We start from the raw sequence: 21,016 nt of genomic DNA, 5'->3' as shown, positions 1-21,016 counted from the left end.
GTCTGACTGGGGACTGAATAAAAGAACCCTTCGATTACATTATACTGCAGTATTTCTACTCTGAGTGACCATGCCTCTGGTGCATGGTCACTCAGAGTTACTAACATTAGAATGAGGAACAAATTGATTTCATTACAGTGGCCAATATTATTGGCCATAAGCGTAGCAAGATGACTGATGGCTGATGCAATCCCTTGAGAATGTTAACTTCAATGCAGATAATTCCTAGTTTTTCCCTAGAATGTTTACATCTTTTTTTACTTACAGGACATAGATCTTTTGAAGAACAACTGTATCAATTTAATTTAGAATCAGATCCTTTCTGTACTTTTGGTGAAGTGGAAACTGGTTGCATATTTTCCTCTTTATTATTGCCCTATATATGAAGTGAATAGATCTTTGCTGTTTGCTGCTGTACATACATGATTTACATGAAGATAATGTGTTTGTTCTCCTCAGCTCGAAAACAATTATAATGCATTGCAGAACATGTCATCTAGTGTTTTTTCCTGAAAAGGAAAATTATTATGAATCTGTCTAGGTGGAAATTAATGTAAATTTTAATAATTCAAGTTAAATATACCACCACATTATCTGATGCCATGGAGACCATAACAAAACAAACTTCAAAAATTGTTGTTAAAGCCAACTGCAACTAGGCGGAAGGATGGATCGGTAAATTTTTGGGCATGACATTTCGTGATGCCGCTCGTATAGTACATGATCGATGCAGTTGGAAGAATTTGTTGGGGTTTTATAGTATAACATGTGACTAAAATCCCCCCCCCCCACGGGTATAACACTTCTTCCAGTGGGAAATTCTCTGTGCCTTAATGTGGCATGTACAGTTGATAATAGTATGTGTTTTTTTTTTTTTTTTTTTTTTTAGTACATGGGTCTGAGCAACCTGTGTAAAGGGGATTAGAATCCACTGGTTTAGCATTACCTCCAGTGGGTCTACGTAGATACTGAGATACAGGGCGCCTCCGTAGCCAGGTGGGCAGGAGCAGCAGTGCGTAGCACATGCTTCTTGATTAGACCCGGGTTTGAGCCCGTGACCACCAAATACGGAGGATGCGGAAAGGTCAGGGAATGACCACCGCATATCCCGGAGCAATATGGCCTTAGTTGCTAATGCTCCTAAAAACCAAATAACAAACAAACTGAGATACAGGCCTGGCTACTCTTGCTGGTGGAAAGGCACTGGGCAGTAGTTATCCAGGTAATGGCTGCTACCTGGTGGCAAAGAGGCCTGACACAAACAACATGCACACCACAGAACACTTCACAAACACACATGTCAGGCCCATTTTACAGAGTTCCATATATCTGCACAGTTAAACAAGGCAGAGATGCATTATTTCTGGGAGCCACCATAGACAGGGTATGCATACACATACACATATTGCATGATGGAAGAGTTGGGGCAGGGGTTTCCGGAGCTTTGCTTTAGAGACTATACATGGGTTTCACCACTTCAAGCTTCTAGTAAGCAGACTGGTGGTATTGCACTGGTTGATTAGTGTTATTAAGCAAGCAATGCCATCTAGTAACACACCAAGTGCCATATTTCAGGACTTGCACACAGGGGTTATACCAAGGGTTACTAACAGTCCCGGCCCCGGGTGCCAAGCGATTTTCTGTGCTAAATAGTACTGCGACTGCTATAGCGATTTTCTAAAGCAACTGAGTTTTGACTTGTTTCATTTCGTTCATAAGTCTTTCTGTTGATTAGCTCTACTTTTAAGAAGATATGGACACTGGACGGCCTACCTTTCCTAAAAAAGATAAAATTAAAATAGATCACAATAAGCCTACTGCCTCTAAAAGGCAACCGGATCATCCTACCACTAAAACTAAATGAAATGCATTTTACAATGGAATTGTCGAGGACTACGTACTAATACAGATGAACTTTATGACCTAATCTGAGATTTCAATCCAGCAGGCATTTGTTTACAGGAAACATTTTTAACTCCACAAGTGACCCCCTCAATAAAGAAATATATTTTGTACAGGCGTGACAGGAATACAGCAACTGCAGCCCATGGAGGTGTAGTGATTTTGGTATCCGTTACTAATCCGTCCAGACAAATCCCCTTAAAAACTAATTTAGAAGTTGTTGCTGTAAGAATAGAAATTGGAATATCTTTATCTCTTGTTTCTATTTATCTTCCACCAAACCAAACGTATATACTTCGAGACTTTGATGAGCTCCTTGCCCAGATACCACCTCCTTTTTGTTTGATGGGTGACTTTAATGGACACCACCCGTTATGGGGAAGTCTACATATGGATAAAAGAGGGCAGCTAATAGAAACATTACGGGACAAACAAAATCTAACCCTGCTGAACACCGGTGCACATACTCATGTTAATTTTCCCTCAGGAAATACCTCAGCCATAGATCTGTCTATCTGCTCCCCCACTCTGTACCCAAGTATACATTGGGCGGTATTGGATAATCCCCACAATAGTGATCATCTTCCAATTACTTGTAAATTCCAAACTACCCCCACCACCTATCCGGAAACTCGCAGAAGATGGAAATTTACAAAGGCAAACTGGGAAAAATTTTCCTCAAGTACAGTTTTAGATAAAAACTTCATTCTGAACCAGTCAATAGATGAAGCTAATGACCATATTACTAAACGGATACTAGCAGCAGCTGACAAAGCTATTCCTCAGTCGTCGACTCATCCACGCAGGTGCAAAAATTACTGGTGGAATGATGAATGTAATAGAGCAAAAAAAGAAAAGAACAAAGCTTGGAATATCTTTCGCAAGCATCCCACTATTATTAACCTTATAAATTACAAGAAACTAAACGCTAAAGCACGACAAATAAGAAGGAAAGCCAAAAAAGAATCCTGGATACAGTTCGCTTCCACTATCACCAAAAACACCGATACTAGATTAATCTGGAGGAAAATCCAACATCTGAATGGCAAATATCCATTGTCATCCTCTCCAATATTGATCTGCAATGGACAGGAACTGTCTTCCTCCAAAGACATTGCAAACGCTTTTGCTAAAGCCTTTGCAAAAATTTCAGCAGCAAATTCATATGATACTTCATTCCAACAAATTAAAGTGGTAGCAGAAAGGTATAAGTTAAATTTCAACACCAGTCTGTCTCTTCCATATAATCAGCCTTTTACTATATCCGAGTTAACGGATGCTCTTAACAGATCACCCAAGAGTGCAGCTGGCCCTGATGGTATATTTTATATTATGCTAAAACACTTGAATGATACTGCTTTACAAATTCTTTTAATATTTTTTAACAGAATTTTTGAGTAAGATGTTCATCCGCGCTCTTGGAAACATTCACTTGTATTAGCCATCCCTAAACCAGGAAAAGACCTCTCTAATCCAGGAAATTATCGTCCAATTTCCTTAACTAGTTGTTTGGGGGAAACACTGGAGAAAATGGTTCTTAAGCGCCTCACCTGGTTTCTTGAGTCACATAACATCTTGCATAAAAATCAGTATGGCTTTCGGCAAAACAGATCTGCATTAGATATGATGACCAAAGCAGAATCAAACATTAGAAACGCTTTTGTCAGAAATGACCACCTCGTTATGGTAAGTTTCGATTTAGAAAAGGCCTTTGATACAACATGGAGTTTCGGTATTCTTCGGGATCTTTACACCTTTGGTCTACGAGGCAGGCTTCCTTTGTTTATTCAAAGCTTTCTCCAGGGCAGAACCTTCCAGGTTAGTCATCTAAATGTTCTTTCTAGAATTCATGTACAGGAGGAGGGGGTCCTTCAAGGATCTATCTTGAGTCCTACGCTATTTTTAATAAGAATAAACAATGTCATCCATGATATTCCAACCACAGTAGAATTATATCATTATGCAGATGACCTCATGATGTTGTGCCAAGGAAAAACTATGAATTCTATTGAGAGACAGCTTCAAATCTCAATTAACAAAATTGAGCTGTGGATGTCTCGCAATGGCTACCGCTTATCAGCACAAAAATCTAACTGTATTCATTTCTGTAAAAAACGTAAGATCCACCCTGAGCCTGAACTACATCTTAAAAATTTCACCATACCTCTTTCCAATAGTATCAGATTTCTTGGCCTAATCCTGGACAATAAATTAAACTTCTTACAACGCATCACATATCTGAGAACCATTTGCTTGAAAAAATTAAATATCCTCCGAGTACTCTCTTCATCGACATGGGGTGCTGACCGATACACTCTGCTTCGGCTATATCGGGTATTAATTCGATCTCATTTGGATTACGGAGCTCCAATCTATGACTCTGCCAGGAAAAGTGCACTAACTCGGCTAGACACTATCCATCACAGTGCCCTAAGAACTGCTTTAGGAGCATTCAGAACATCCCCTGTACAGAGTCTATATATAGATGCGCACGAACCTCCACTCCATCTTCGGAGGAAAATGTTGATTCTCAACTATGCAGCAAAAATACGGAGTCTTCCTTTTCATCCTATCTCGCCATACTTATTTGAGCCCCAATGGACCACATTTTATCAAAACAAACCAAACGAAAACAAGCCTATTGGGATAAGGTTGCTACAGTTATCACAATGTTGGAATCTAGACATGGGTAATGTCTTTCAGGAAATGAGCAATCACGACCCTCCGTGGTCTGATTATACACCCGTCTGTGACTTCTCATTCCAACAATGGGGGAAAAAGCAAGCAGCAGACCTTACCATCAGGAAACTCCATGCTGCACATGTCGCAGAAAATTCTCAGTGTCTTCAAATATATACCAATGGCTCGAAAACAAGTACGACAGTGGGCGCAGCGGCAGTTTCTTCTATCTTTTCTACTTCTGTGTCCCTTCCAAAGGAATGCAGCGTCTATTCTGCTGAACTGTGGGCGATTAAAATAGCTCTGGATCACGTGATTAATCTCTCCAGGAAGCAAATTATGATCTACTCTGATTCTCTGAGTGCAATAAAATCGTTGAAAAATCCATCCAAACCAATCCACCCCGTCTTGAAGCAAATTAGATCACAAATTATTGCGTTACAAGCTGTAAACAAATCAGTCAGTTTCTGTTGGATACCAGGCCATGTAGGCATCAAAGGAAATGAATTCGCAGATCAAGCCGCTAAACATCCAATCAACGAAGATCTCCTAACTACCAAGTGCCACACACAGACTACAAATCAGTCATAAAAAAACGTGTGTGAAGAGCAATGGTTGCAAATCTGGCAGGCTCAGTATGGCAATAAATTGCTTCAATTTAAACAGGAACCTAAGTTGTGGCCCTCAAGCATGCGATCAAATAGGCAAGAGGAGGTGATCCTGGCTAGGACGCGTATTGGGCATACGTATCTAACCCATATTTATCTCCTCAAGGGGGAAGGATCTGCCTATTTGTACATTTTGTCAGACTACACTTATGGTGAGGCATATTCTAATAAATTGCAATCATTATAATAATTATCGAAACAAAATTTTCAAATCGCTTTCACATCTGCAAGAACCTTTAACATTACCACATCTGATTGGAGACAATGCAAATCTAGCTGAGTTCTTTTATTTCTTAAAGCAGACGGGATTATTTTACAGATTTTAACTGGAAATGGCACTACCGAATAGAATCAGGCACAATATGGCCTTAGCAGCCCTTGTGCCATTAAACATCATATCAACTAACAGTCCCACCATTGTGAAGATGCAGGCAGAAGAATTGGGCACAAAACTGTACTTTTCTGCAATTCAGTTCACTTGACCCAAATGTCACTTGAATATTAGTTCTATCAGCATTTTTGACTCCCACCTAGTAGGCCCTAACTTGTACATGAGAGAATATCTGTAACATTCAACTTTCTATGGATTTGTAATATTCAGGAGATATATGTGAAAAAGGCCATTCCAAAGAACAGGAGTAGAAAGTATAAATGAAGAAGAAGAAAAGCTCTGTATGTTTGGAGGAGAACAGTGCAGATATTTTTTTGTATATTTATCAATGATATTGATGAAAGTATATATCAGGCTTAATGTTGAATTTTGCAGATGATGCAAAGGTTAGCAGGGTTGTTAATGACAGTATGCTACTGCAACAGGATGTAGAAAAGTTGAGCAGATGGGCTGAGAAGTGGAAACTGAAGTTTAACATTGACAAATGCAAAATACTGCATATGGGTAGCACTAGCCCCAGAGAAATGTACCAACTATGTGGTACTACACTCAGGGTAGTGGAGAATGAAAAAGACCTGGGTGTAATTGTGCAGTCAGATATGAAGTTTTCTGAGCAGCCCAGATGGGCTGCCAGAGCAAGTCATGGGGCTTGTCAGTGATATCCAGTAGAGCATTGAAAATCCGAACATCAATAATTCGAACGAGCCAGCATTTACTTTTTTTTTTTTATGCTGGTGCCATAAAATAATTTCAGTGAGTGCTGGTTATTGTGATCACGTTTATGAATTGAATTCTGATCCTATTAAGAAGCAATTTTAATGAGCAAAAATCAGAGGATTATTATCCACAGGCTATAAATGTAGATATAAAGCACAAATTTATCAGTGCCGCCCAAATTCCCGACGAACGAAAATCCTGATATACCGATTTTATTTTTTTTAAAAAAAAAGTTAGAGAGTCTATATTTCAGAAACTATGTTTCAACACTGTTTTGGGTACATGGAATTCTCAGTGAATGGAATTGTGTATGGACCATAATGTTGGGGAAATAATGGTGGAACGCGAATTAAGCGGTATATGCGTAATAGTACGGAGTGCCGTACCATTATGCATATACCGTTTAATTCTTCCATATATATAATTTTCTTTAAACCATTGTCATATTACTAGCTTCCCTTGGTAAATGTGGCTTCAGAACATTAAATGCTTGTGGTATCTCACCAGAAGGAATAAATGCCAAGGCACACAAATGTTGAAGCAGCAAACTAAATTCTTCATCGATGCAGTACTGAGATGCCAGTCCACTTGCTTGAATTTTTTCTCCAAACTCATTGTCCCCAGGTGGAAAAAACAGACCTTATTAGACATGTTAGGGAACTCACCTTTGGAGACATTTATTGCAGCTAATTCCAGGTCAGTTAATATGGCCTGTGGTCTCAGTTCAATTTCATTTTCTTTGGCAAAGTCAATCATATCTTGAAAGAAACGTTTATAATTTTCTTCACTATTATTCGTCATCAACACATAAACTAAGGGAAGAATTCGATAGTTTTCATTATCGACAGGTGCACGTATTGTATATAATTAATTAAAAAATTAAAAAATCGTGGGCAGGGTTTTAAATGTAAGTTCCATAATCCAATATTGAGCACATGATAGGTGTTGAATATTTACTTTTTTTTCCTTCTTTTTCTATGAAAACCCCAAACACGAGAGGTATTAGAACCTATAGTACTTAGTACCATACTTGGGTTGGAGGTTGGGAAGACGAGAGAAGATATTTGTTGACATTAGACTTGAACTTCTGTAGACTAATTTTCAGGAAAGACATAGGAAGGAAGGTTTTTTTTTTTTTTTTTTTTTATGAGAACCCCAAACACGAAAGGTATCAAAACCTATAGTACTTAGTACCGTGCATGGGTTGAAGGAGAAGTATGGGGAGAGGGGGATGCCGGAAACTTTGCTCTAGGGACTAAACATGGGTTTCGCCACTTCAAGCCTCCAATAAGCAAAGTGGTGGTATTTCACCGGTTGATGAAAGTCATCTACCACCTGGATAATGGTTGATGAAAGTCATCTACCACCTTTCTGGTTGTTCCAGAAAAGGGCAGTTGAATGAATAAACGAGGAAGATGAAAAGTTGTTTCTGTGAGTTTGGAGTTGGACAGTAAATGGATGTTGGCGGCACGGGTTCGGACTGTTTTGAAAGAGAGAGCGGGAATTATAGAAGCCAATTCAGAAGAACAGTGCCCATGGAAGTATCTGTAGAAAAGGCATGCAGCAGAAAGAGTACATCTATGAGACAGCGAGTGGAGAGACTCTGTTAGAGATGAGTCATTAATTAACCTAACTGCCCTCTTCTGAATGATATCTAGAAGCCTGAGAGATGTTTTGGGAGCACTGCCCCAGATGTGGGAACAATATTCCATGGTAGGGCAGATTTGCGATTTGAACAGGGTGAACAGCAGTTTGAAAGAAAGTAATACCGAGAGCGAAACAGAAAACCAAGTTTTTTAGATGCAGAGGAAGCAATATTTGTACTGTGCTTGTGCCAAGAGAGATTAGAAGTCAGGGTAATCCCCAAAAGAGATATATCATTTTGCCTAGAAATCGGAGTGTCACCAAAGATCAGCATAGGAGCAGAAGAATCCTTTTTGCGAGATATAAGACAAGACTGAGTTTAAGAAGGATTGAAATCCAACCAAGTTGTCTTTGCCCCACTGGCGAATTACATGGAGATCGGCATTTAAGGAATTGGTAGCAGATTTTCAAGAAGTTGAAGCTGATTGAGCAGGGCAAGGTTTCTCAAAATGCAAAGTGGAATGCAATGTGCTATCATCGGCAAAACTATGGATAGAATTTCCAGTCAATGGAAGAAGGTCATTAATATACAAGGAGAAAAGAGTGGGGGAAAGAACTGAACCTTGGGGGACACCGGCATTAGTAGAGAAGTTAGAAGAGAAAGAGCCATCAACTATCACCCTCGGTGAACGATCAGAAAGAAAACTTGATAACCAATTGCAAAAATCAGTTGGCAAGCCATAAGATGGAAGCTTGTTTAGAAGACCTTTATGCCAAACATGATCGAAAGCCTTTGAGATGTTTAGAGCAGCTGTTTGTGTTTCACCGAACTTTTCCATTGAATCAGTCCATAAATGGGTAACGTAAGCCAGAATATCACCAGTGGATCGACACTGACGGAATCCATACTGGCGATCGTTGATCAGACGGAAGGTTTCTAGGTAGTTTAAGAGATGGCGGTTAATTGATTTCTCCATTACTTTAGAAAGAGTAGAAGTAATTGCAGTGGGACGATAATTGGATGGGAGGGATTTGTCACCCTTTTTAAGAACTCACTGGATATGAGCAAATTTCGAAGCAGAAGGAAAAACACCTTTGGAATAAGAAAGTGAAAAAAGGAGGCAAAGAACAGGAGTAAGTTCAGGAGCACAGGTTTTGAGAACAAGTGATAAAATACCATCAGGACCTGGATCTTTCGTAGCATCACGATTCGTCAAAATCCTTCTGACATCCTTTTGATGGAAGACCACAGTAGGCATTGAATGCAGCATGTTAGCAATGGTGGTTGGTGTTTTACCAAGATCAATAATACATGAGTTGGAAGAAAAATGGGATGCTAGCAGGTCAGCTTTATCCCTGGCCGAAGTGACAGTAGAACCATCTGGTTTTGACAGAGATGGGCAAAAGTTGCAGCCAATAGCTTTGGCAAGAGACCAGAATGCTCGGCTACCATTAGGGCAAGAAGCAAGTTTTCTATTCTTGGACTGTTCAATATCTAGTTTGGACTGATTAATAACTGCTTTACAATTGTTGCGAGCTTTGTGTAGGCAGAAAATGATGGAACTGAAGAATTGGAAACAAGCTAATTATGATATGCAATGTTCTTCTCTTGAAAAGTCTTAGCACATTTATTAGAAAACCAAGGTTTAGATAAAGGACGAGATTTTAAAGTGGAGTGTGGAATAAAGGATTCCATTCCTACAAGAATAATTTCACTGACAAGATCTGAGCAAACATTGACATCAGAAGTTTTGAAATAGTAGTCCAACAAAGGAAATGAAGAAAAGAAATCTCGCAGGTCATCCCATTTTGCATTCTTGTAATGCCAAACGACACGAGGTTGGGAATAGCCATGAGGTAAAAGCTCCATTGGAGAAGAGACAGTCACCAAGTTGTGACCTGAGGTGCCTAAAGGACCACTCACTTTGACCATGTACTTAGAAGGGGTGTTTGTGAGAAAAAGATCAAGCGTGTTGGCTGTATGGTTAGGATTGTCCGGTAAACTGTGGTACGCTTTTAAAACATTAATCACAGATGCCTTGAATGCGTATATACCATTAAAAAAATACTCCACGAGAAGGGTTCCAAGTTGGATGAATAGTGAAGTTGCCACATTACTTGAGCAGAAAAAGGTGGCATGGAAACGTTACAGAGCAATAAAAAGTACTGAAGCCTATAACAGCTACAAGGTGGTGTGTAATAGAGCCACAGAAAAGGTTCGACAGGCAAAGGCAGTTTATGAGAAATCACTAGCAAACAGAGCAAAGAGGGGGGATAAAGAATTCTTCACATATATAAATGCCAAGAAGAGCAGGACAAACCAGATCGGACCTTTACGTAAGGGAAAGGGGATAGTAATAAATACACCAGCTGCCGTTGCAGATGAACTCAACAGTTATTTTGCATCGATATTTACAAATGAAAAGCCTTTTGTGGCACGGGAAATTGTGGGAGCGAAGTAAAAAAAAATGTAATTAATGATATTGAAATTTCGCAAGATTATTTAATGAAAAAACTTTCAAGCCTACAGACTAGTAAGGCTCCTGGAGTTGATGGAATATACCCTATAATCTTGAGAGAGGCGGCAAGCGAGTGCATTGAACCACTGAGGCTGGTTATGCGAGCATCACTAGACTCTGGGGAGATTCCCTTGGATTGGAAAAGTGCAAATGTATCTCCCATACATAAGGGTGGCTCTAAAAGTGAAGTGGGAAATTATCGACCTGTCAGTCTGACTTCAGTAGTAGGGAAAATCATGGAGGCATTGATCAAGGGTGGAATTCAGGATCATTTGGATAGAATTGAAATTCTCAAGGATACTCAGCATGGTTTTGTAAAGGGAAAATCATGTTTAACAAATCTGGTTCGCTATTTCGAAAGGGTCACTCACGAGCTGGATTTAGGGAATAATTTCGACATTGTTTATTTAGATTTCAGCAAAGCTTTTGACTCAGTCCCACATGAGCGGTTACTTTATAAGCTGGAACAGGTTGGAATCACTGGGAAAATCCTTAGATGGATAGAAGGATGGCTTCAGGGCAGGAGGCAGAGGGTTGTGATAAATGGCTATTCCTCAGATTGGGTTGATGTAAGAAGTGGGGTTCCCCAAGGATCAGTATTAGGACCACTGTTGTTTTTAATTTTCATAAACGACATTGATGAAGGGATAGAGGGCGTGATGTCTAAATTTGCAGATGATGTTAAAATTGGTAGAGTAGTTAATGATCACTGTCAAGCTGAGCTTCTTCAGAGAGACCTAGATAGACTTCAAGAATGGTCAGAAAAATGGCAGTTGTGCTTTAATCCAACAAAGTGTAAGGTATTACACCTGGGAAACAGTAATCCCAAAATAACTTATTCACTTGGTGGAGTTCAACTAAACCCAGTACTGGAGGAAAGGGACTTGGGTGTTACGATACGGTCAGACATGAAATTCTCTGAGCATTGTAAACAGGTTGCAAGGAAGGCCCATGGTGTCCTATCGATGATCTATCGAACTTTTGCAAGCAGAGATAGGGACGTGATAATCCCATTATATAAGGCCTATGTTAGACCACACTTGGAATACTGTGTTCAAGTATGGAGACCGCACCTAAAGAAAGACATCGAGCTTCTTGAAAGGGTGCAAAGAAGGGTAACCCGCCTGGTGAGATCGGCAAAAGGGCGTCCTTATGAAGAAAGACTTCGAATATGTGGGTTGCAGAGTTTGGAAACTAGACACCTTAGAGGAGATTTGATTGAGGTGTTTAAGGCTCTGAGAGGCATCAGTAAAATGAATGAGGACAAAATTTTCAAGATTATAAATGATGCTAGAACTAGGGGACATAAATTCAAGTTACGCGGGGAAATGTTTAGATTGGACTGCAGGAAGTTTTATTTTAGCCAGCGAGTTATAAATTACTGGAATAAGTTGCCTTCATGGGTGGTAGAGGCCGACAGTTTGGGGAAATTCAAAGGTCATCTGGATAGTACTTTCGGGTAAGGGAAGCGCATAGGATGATAGGATTAATTTCCTTTTTATTTAATTTTTAATTTCATTTTATTATTTTTATTTATTTATTAATTATTATTATTTATTTATTTAATTTTTGTTTTTATCATTGTTTTGTTCGGATTTTTTTTTTTTTTTTTTGGCTGGTGCAGCATAAGCCATAGGCTTTCTTGCACCATACGGCCGTTACTAATACTAATATTACAAAAATAAAAGTATTCTTGTAGGTAAATGAACAGTCTGTGCAACATCATTAGTAATTTGAAAAGCCTCAGCATCTCGACCAGCTAGGTCGGTGTGACTAGAAAACGGAAGCCAGCTGGAGTTGTGAACATTAAAATCACCAAGGAAAATTACCTCACTGTTAGGAAAGTTGGACTGGAGAAAGTCAAGTTGCAAAGAGAGGAAGTCGAAGAGCTCCAAGTGATTAGTGGAGTTGGGAGAACGGTAGAGACAACAGATGAATTTCACAGAATGAGGTAGAGAGATTTTAAGCTAGAGAAGATTGAAAAGAGGAGATTCCAAATTACCAAGTCTCTGACAGGGAATATCGGAATGGACATATGCTCAAGTACCACCTTTGAGGCAAAAGGAATCATACAGCAAATAATTTTGGCAACTGAGATGAGCAGTAGTTGAATCAACCGATAACTGAGATTTTGTGAGAAAAAGTACATGGGGTTTGGCAGACTGCAAGTGGAAATGGACATCGTTGAGATTAGAATTGAGACCACGTATATTTGTGAAATGAACTAGGAAGTGTTTGTGAGGTTTAGATCTTTTCGAAGATAAGCTTACTCTATTAGTTTGACAATTCATGGTAAGAATAGTAAGAGATAGAAGAATTCTTTCCTCTCCCACTGCAGAATCTTTAAAAATCCCATTTTTTTATTATTATTATAATAGTAATAAGAAGAAACGGATATTTTTTCCTGTTACCCCTTTCAAAATATCCTGCCAGCACGCATGGTCATGCCTAATGTACTTGTCAAAGAAATTCATGAAAGTACAGCTAATAACAAATACCTGTATAATTACAGTTTTAGTTATGCTAATGATATTCCGAAAGTATTCTTATTTCAAGTTTTTTATGTTTAGCATTTCAGTGAATACCCATAATTGCTCAAAAGTCCTATACAAATACCATAATTCGACTTGAAAAATTTCTACTTAAATGCAATATAATAAAGTAAAATTAATTAAGTCGTTTTTATTTTTTGATCGTATTTTTAAACTACTTGTTTCTGTAATAGAAAACATGATCTTCAAATTGAGAGAGGTATTTGTCATGAAAATTTTTTTTTTGATATATATATATATTCTTTCTACAAATTTAATCTAATAAGATAAATTTTTACTTACTAAAAAACTAATAAATATATAGAATTATAGTCATATATTTTTGCAATATAGTAGATACTGTCGGGATTCTGGCCGTCAGGATTTTGGGCCAGACCCCAATTTTACACTTTTTTTCCCCCTTCAATTAAATAAAATTAAATGATACGTGAAAATAGGAAGAATATTATCCACAGTTAGCAAAATAAAAATAAATTTACACTTATGTACATTTTAATTATTTATACAGTAATAACATAACATGACACAGATATTTTTTTTTTGGGGGGGGGGTTGTATTTTTCTCCTAACTGATTGTCCCGGATGGAAAAAAAAGTCATTATTAGACACATTAGGAAAATCTGAAACAGTAAAAAAAGATGAGAAAGCATCAATCAATAACAAAGAACATGTCCCGTAGAAATTGTAACTACCACAATACACGCGATATACTGAATAAAAATTTTCTGAACGGAGATTTTACAGAATTTTATTTTACCATACTGTAATTTTCTTTGGCTTTTGAAAGTCAGCAGAAAATTTTAACAATTGAATCGAAAATTGAGGTTTTAAATATACTTTCAAAGGGAGAAAGTGGGTCTTCATTAGTAAAATTTTATGTTGGAAAGTCAACCATAATAGACATTAAAAACAACAAGGAGAAAATTTTAAATTTTCATCGAAACTTGATTCAGATGATGGGGGAAAAAAAAAAGAAAAACTATGAAAACAGCTAATGACCCATCTATCAAAGATGCCATTTATTTGTGGTTCACACAGACGAAGTGTAGGGGAACCCGTATCTGAACCTTTGTTGTGTGTAAAGGCCCTGAATTATAAAGCAAAAAATTAGGCAGTACCTCATATTTTAAAGCCATTGTTTTTATTTCTGAACTTAATTAAGTTTTTTTTTTTTTTTTTTTTTTTTGTCTCAAGAATATTTTTTATAAGTTGGAAAATCCAAACAAATCAGAAGTCCAAACTACCCCCGGTCCCAATTAGTTCAGATTATTGATGCTCTACTGTACAGGAATTTTGCTAGCAGGGATAAGGAGGAGATTATATACATTTGTATAAGGCAATAGTCAGGCCACACCTTGAGTACTGCATACAGGTCTGGAGGCCTCATTTTAGGAAGGATGTACAGCTGCTTTAACGAGTACAGAGAAGGGCAACAAGATTGGTGAAGGGAACAAAGGGGTGCTCTTACCAAGAAAGGCTTAAGTTCTGCAGATTGCAGTGTCTGGAGACTAGGCACCTGCGAGGTGATCTGATTGATATGTATAGGGCCTTGAATGATTTGAGCGGGCTCAGACAGTTGTAGATTTGATGTGCGGAAATTTGCCTTTAACCAGCGGGTAGTTGATTGCTGGAGCAAACTTCCATCTGTCATTCAGTCTTCCAGCTATCAACTTCCAGATGGAAGTTGATAGCTTGAATAAATTCAGGGAAGAACTGGACAAACTTTTGGAGCGAATGGATGAGAGATGGAAAGTGTTCGTTTTTTTTTTTTTTTTTTTTTTTTTTGGCTGATGCTATATAAGCTTGTTTTCTTGCATCATATGCCTCTGCTAATGCATAATGCACTTATTTATTGTTTTCATTTTCTTTCAATCTGCCCACCGACTCAATTCCCAGTGGATGGATTTTACATGAAATTTTATATTTTTACCTTTTAGAATGATTTATTAAGCTTTCCATATTTCATTAACATCTGACCAATAGAAATGTGGCAGTTATTCTTTAATTTTTTCATACATATTGCATATGCTATATCATGTATTGTAACTGTTGTTTTTTTTTTTTTTGTTATTGTTTGTTGCCATGTACTGTTTGGTGGAATGATTGAGTAACGTAGCAGATGTGTAGGCACAAAATGTTCTTTATTTGTTCATAAATGTCATTGCATTGACTTTTTTTTTTTGTTAAAAATCAAGTTACCACTCTTTGCTAATCTGCCTGTAACTCACTATATACATTAACTAACTTATTTACAATTGTTGCAAGCATTAGTGAGTCAGAAAAAAGGTGAAGATTTGATACAAGCTAATTTCAGTAAGCTACTTTCTTACCTTGAATAGTCTTTGTACATTTATTGGAAAAGTGTGGTTTAGATAAAGGATAAAAATTTAGGATGGAATGAAGGATTCATCTGAACAATAATAATTTACTAACATGATCTGAGCAAACATTAGGATCAGAAGATTTAAAACAGTAGTCCAACAAGGAAAAGGGGGAATAAAGATCATACAGCATAATTTCAACAAGAACATTGTGGATGTTCTTGTTGGAATTATGGCCATTCAAATGGTCATGGGTGAGAGTCTCCACTGGAGAAGGGACCATCATCAGGTTGTGATCCAATAGGACCACTAACATTAACTGTATATTTTAAAAGGTTGCTGGTGAGGAAAAGGTCAAGGGTGTTAGGTGTGTAGTTAGGATTGCCTGGTATTATAGTAAGTAAACGAACAAGTGCTATAAGCTTATTAGTAATTAGCAAAAGCCTCAGCATCTCTATCAGTTGGGTCACTCTCTGCAGCTAGAAAATTGCCAGTTGGTGGAATTACATCCCTTGAAATTACCAAGGAAAATTACTTTACTGTAATGAAAGTGAGGTTTGAGAAAGACAGGTTTTAAAAAAAGTCAAAATTCTAAGTGATATGTAGACAAGATAAAGGCAACTGATTGATGAATTCAACAGAATTTGGTGAAGTGATTTTAAGCCAAAGGAGATTCAAAATTAGGAAGCTTTTGACGGTGGATATCAGTACAGACACAGCCTCAAGTACCACCTTTATAGGGAACAGAATTTTACGGTGAATAGATAGGATAAAGGAGACAAGTGTTTGTTAAAAAAAAAAAAAACTGCAGCCATTATCAACCCACTGCAGGATGGAAGCCTCTTCACCAATTCATGTTGAGGGAAATGGACCATAATCTGCCACGCTGGTGCGGTGCGGGTTGGCAGATCGACTGTATTTAGCAGTCAGGGGCTTGAACCCCAGTCTACTCAAAGAGCATGTGCTACTGCACCCCCACTCCTGACCACTCGGCTACGGAGGCCGGTTAAGTCAACCAATAATTGAAGGTCTGCCAGAAAAAGTAGGTGGAGCTTGGCAGGTTGTAGATATAAATGAGCAATATTGAGATTGCTAAGACAAATACATATTTGTGAAATTAATTAAGAATTGTGAAAGTTTAGATGTTTTTGCTGATAAGTTTTTTTCTATTAGTTTGACCATGATGCTTTTGGGTGGATGAGGTAAAAGTTGCACACAACAAGAATATATCCACCTCCTTGACATAATGTAACCCTAACAGTGCTCCCCCACCCCTTCACACACTACTCTGACTTCCTACAGTCACAGGCTACCAGCGTGAGATTATACACTTGCTGATCAAAACATCTTTTAAAGAGTTACAATTTGATCCATTAGACTATCTAGCAGTTGTCTTACAAGGATGATTTTAAAGACTACCCTCAAAATGTAAATGATATTGGATCTGACTGTAATTTCTGATATCATAACCTGTAAAGGTTTTATTATTAGTAGTAGCAGTAGTAGTGGCAAATGATGCAAGAAAATAAGCTTATACAGCATCAATCCCTCCCTCCCCCCCCAAAGTCAACACTCCCATTTTGATTTCACCTGTCCATCCCCTCTAAATTATCCAATTCTTTCTTGAATTTATTCAAACTATCTACCTCTACAAGACCAGATGGGAGTTTGTTCCAACAATCAACCACTGGCTGAAAGTAAATTTACATACATTTGACCAGCAACCATCTTTTCTCAATTTGAATTTATACCCCTCACGTGTGTAGTTTGAACAAGAGGAACGATTCCATCGGCATTGAGGTTACTCAATCCTTTCAAGGCCTTAAACACCTCGATCCAATCTCCTTGCAGGTGTCTAGTCTGCAGATGCTGCAATCTGTAAAACTGAAGTCTTTCTTGGTAAGGGCATCCATTTGTTTCCTCTCACCAATCTTATTGCTTTTCTCTGCACCTGTTCCAACAGATCTACGTCCTTCCTAAAATGAGTCTTCCAGACCTGTATGCAGTACTCATGATGTGGCCTAACTATTGCCTTACACAATGGGATAATCACCTTCATATCCCTGCTGGGAAAAAAAAATTCTATATGATGTCATTGACTAAACCCCCCATGAGCTGTCATGGCAGTATATTTGCACTGCTCAGAAAACTCCACATCTGAATGTGGCACCACACAGCTTGTACGTTAATCTACAATTAATACTCCCCGTATTAAGTACCTGCATTTGTCAATATTAAACTTCAGTTGACACTTTTCAGCCCATCTGCTTAATTTTTCTAGATGTTGTTGCAGTAACATAACTGTGATTACTTTGATTAACTACTCTGCGTGATAGAATAAGTGGAAAAATATTGGAGCTTTGTTTTTGTAGTATTGATGCTATACCACCAATTACTTTGCTTGGTAGAAATTACCACCAATTTCTTATATAAGAGTATACCCTATATAGCCATACAGGTACCATACGATATACACTATAACTGTATTCAATTTGTGGTTAACCAATAACCACAGATTGAATTTCAAACTGCTGAAATTCAATCTTTCTTGACTCCCAGCTGGAATCTGGATATTGTCTCTTTCAGTGTCTAAAATGGTGGCGCTGGTGGCACCAGCTGTATGCTAGCTAAATTAGTGCGCTCTTAAAAATTAATAAATAAAGAAGGTTTTCGGGAGTGTTTCTCAAAAAGAAGTTATATTTTAGATAAAATAAGTGTGGGTGAGTGATAGGTTAAGATTTGACACCTAAACGTGGTTTTATTTTTCGGACTGAACTTTTTAAAATGGTTATCATTGTTATGTTCAGACATAGGAAATTTCAAGGTCATTAAATTTTTAAGGAACTATAATCAGTCGCTGGGAATTCTTAGTAGAATAGTTGTGCTACATGATAGCTTTGATGTAGAAGTTTTCAGGATACCAAATTGTATTTAAAAATACTCACGTTTTGCTGAGTTATACATTATTGGTATTTTCAAGGTCACAGTAATTTTACCGAGTCAGCCATTTGGATGTTCCAGGAGATAAAACTACAGCAGTGCCACCTGCTTGGTCAGTGGTGACTAGAAATTCGGCATAAATTGCGTAAAATTATGACATCACGAGGCAGCTTCATCACTGAATAAGAGCTACTCCATTTATATGGCTGCGGCAGGTTTAGTAGTTTAATTTGTTAATTTGTTAAACTACTAAAGCACCGAAAGATATATGCTCCCAGAAGGGCCTTCCATGGCGGAAAGGTTTCAGTGGAGACGTCAGACGAAACCCGTTTCAAAAGGTCCACACACGACCTTTTCAACTAAATTGTGATCCAAGAAAGCAACGGGAAACTACTTGGATTATCTTTCCCTTGAAAACTTCAATGATAGCAAGCAAAATAAACCACGGCCCCGAGTCTCGGCGTCCCTTGAATGGGGCAGGGGTGCTAAGAATCTCCGAGCTTGCGTCGAAGAATTTTCTGAAACTAGCTACATGGAACGTTAGAAACCTACTACAACCAGGAAAACTAGCCAATGCTTTACAAGAAATGGAACGCATTAACATCAACATACTTGGGCTAAGTGAAACCAAATGGCCTGGAACAAAGAAGTTTATATCAAACGACCACCACGTCTTCTGTTCCGGAGGAGAAGAGAACACCAAGCAGACGTACGGCGTCGCTTTCGTTGTCCACAAACAACTGGCCAACAAAGTCACCAGTTTCACCCCAATATCGGAACGAATCGCACTACTACAGCTAGCAGGCAACAAGATCAACCTGAATGTGCTCCAGGTCTACGCACCAACAGCGGACAAAGACGATCAAGAAATTGAATTGTTCTACGACAAGCTAAGCAACACTTTAAAGTCGCTGAAGAAGCACGACATGACGGTCATCCTCGGTGACTTTAATGCCAAAATCGGTCAAGGAAAGCTACAAAACATAGTCGGAGAACATGGCTTGGGGACACGGAATGAACGAGGAGACAGACTCGTCCAGTTCTGCCAAGAAGAAAAATTTAGCATTGCCAACACTTGGTTCAAACTACCACCTCGACGACTATACACCTGGACCTCACCACAAGACTCTGACAACAATATCGTCAGGAATCAAATTGACTACATCTTAATCAACATCAGATATAAGTCAAGTGTCCTCAATGCAAAAACTTACCCCGGAGCTGACATATCATCAGACCATAACCCAGTAACAGCAACACTACGTCTCAAATTACGAGCAGTCAAACGCACAAGCACAACAAAAAGAATCGACCTGGAGAAACTGAAGAACACCGCCAACAGACGACAAGTACAGCTTCATCTCAACACTACAATCCGATCGATCGAAGCAGTAACAACAGACGTGCAAGCATTCGGGCGTTCACTCAAACAGTGCATCAATGAAACAGCAGAAACCCTGCTAGGACATCAGGCGTCGAAAAAGAAACAACGGTGGATGACCCAGCACATACTAGACCTAATGGATGAACGGAGAATATTCAAAAACAACAACAACCGGGAAAAATACAAAGAAATACAACAAAAGATCAAACAGGAAATCCGGAAGGCGAAGGAAAAATGGATGGAAGATCAGTGTGCAGAAATCGAAGACCTAATCAAGAAAAATGACAACTATAACCTGCACAAGAAGCTTAAAGAAGCTGGAAACATCTACAAACCGGCTCCTATCCCAAGTTTATATACGGACAACAATCAACCTATACTAAGCAAACAAGCCAAACTCGACACCTGGAAGAGCTATATATACAATCTGTTCGGCACCAACAGAAAACCGGCAGAAACGCAACAACAAACACAGGAAGACAATCTCCACATATTAACATCTGAAGTGGAACATGCCATCCGAATAACAAAGCCAGGCAAGGCCTGTGGACCTGATCAGATTCATGTGGAACTGCTGAAACAACTAGACTACAGCAACATCCAACAACTAACGAAATGGTTCAATCAAATCTACAGCAACAACGACATTCCATCCGAATGGCTCCAATCCATCTTTGTGGCCCTACCAAAAAAGGCTACCAGCCGGAAATGCGAAGACTTCAGGCTGATCAGTCTAATGAGCCAGGTGCTAAAAGTCTTCCTCAAGGTGATTCAGCAAAGGGTAAGATGTAAGTGCGAAAGTGCACTAGGAAACACACAGTTCGGATTCTGCAGGGGACTAGGCACCAGAGAAGCAATTTTCTGTTTACAAATATTGCTACAAAGGTGCTATGAACATCAAAAAGACGTGTATATATGTTTTATTGACTACGAGAAAGCCTTCGATTCAGTAGACCACGACCGCCTAATTGACCGACTGAGAAAACTTGGGCTTGAAAACAATGATATCAACTTTATTACAACTCTCTACTGGAATCAAACAGCCCGGCTTCGCTATGACAACGATCTGACAGACCCAATTCCAATAAAAAAAGGCGTCCGGCAAGGCTGTCCATTATCTCCCATTCTTTTTAACATCTATTCGGAAATGATCTTTGACCAAACACTGGCTGACAAGAACATCGGCATAAAAGTTAACGGACACTACATCAATAACTTAAGATATGCCGATGACACAGCACTAATAGCGGATTCAGAACAAGATTTACAGACCATCTTGAACGAAGTGGACATAGAAAGCCAAGCATGGGGGCTACGAATCAACAAAAAGAAAACAAAGGTGATGAAGGTCAGCAGGAC

General features: G+C 38.6%; 1 protein-coding gene across 1 annotated transcript in view; it reads left to right on the top strand.

The window, feature by feature from the left end:
- The window catches only part of LOC150076687 (28 kDa heat- and acid-stable phosphoprotein-like), a 95,748-nt gene that overhangs the window by 37,106 nt on the left and 37,626 nt on the right, over positions 1–21,016 (top strand). The gene's annotated exons all lie outside the window — the stretch shown is intronic.

This window comes from Mastigoproctus giganteus, chromosome 12 (genome assembly GCF_048544385.1).
Source record: "Mastigoproctus giganteus isolate SK-2022 chromosome 12, ASM4854438v1, whole genome shotgun sequence".
Lineage (NCBI taxonomy): Eukaryota > Metazoa > Arthropoda > Arachnida > Uropygi > Thelyphonidae > Mastigoproctus > Mastigoproctus giganteus.
Note: the sequence above shows the minus strand (reverse complement) of the source record. Positions and strands in the feature narration are given on the sequence as shown.